A 296-nucleotide genomic window follows, 5' to 3' on the forward strand; every position below is an offset into this window, starting at 1 on the left:
TGAAGTAGCAAAAGACCGCTACATAGACAACCGCAGAAAAGGCCACACTCATCCATGTAACCTTGTTCTGTTTTGATGAGGAAGGCTCCTTGGATATGCTTGCCTTCTGTGATGGTTTGCATATGCTTAGCCCAGAGAATGGCACTGTTTGGAGGTGTGGCCTTGTTGGAGTAGGCGTGTCACTGTGAGTGTGTGCTTTAAGACCCTCATCCTAGCTGCCTGGAAGTCAGTATTCTGCCAACAGTCTGCAGATGTAGATCTCTCAGCTCCTCCTGCACCATGCCTGCCTGGATGCT

The sequence above is a fragment of the Mastomys coucha genome, unplaced genomic scaffold, assembly GCF_008632895.1.
Source record: "Mastomys coucha isolate ucsf_1 unplaced genomic scaffold, UCSF_Mcou_1 pScaffold13, whole genome shotgun sequence".
In the NCBI taxonomy this organism is placed as follows: Eukaryota; Metazoa; Chordata; class Mammalia; order Rodentia; family Muridae; genus Mastomys; species Mastomys coucha.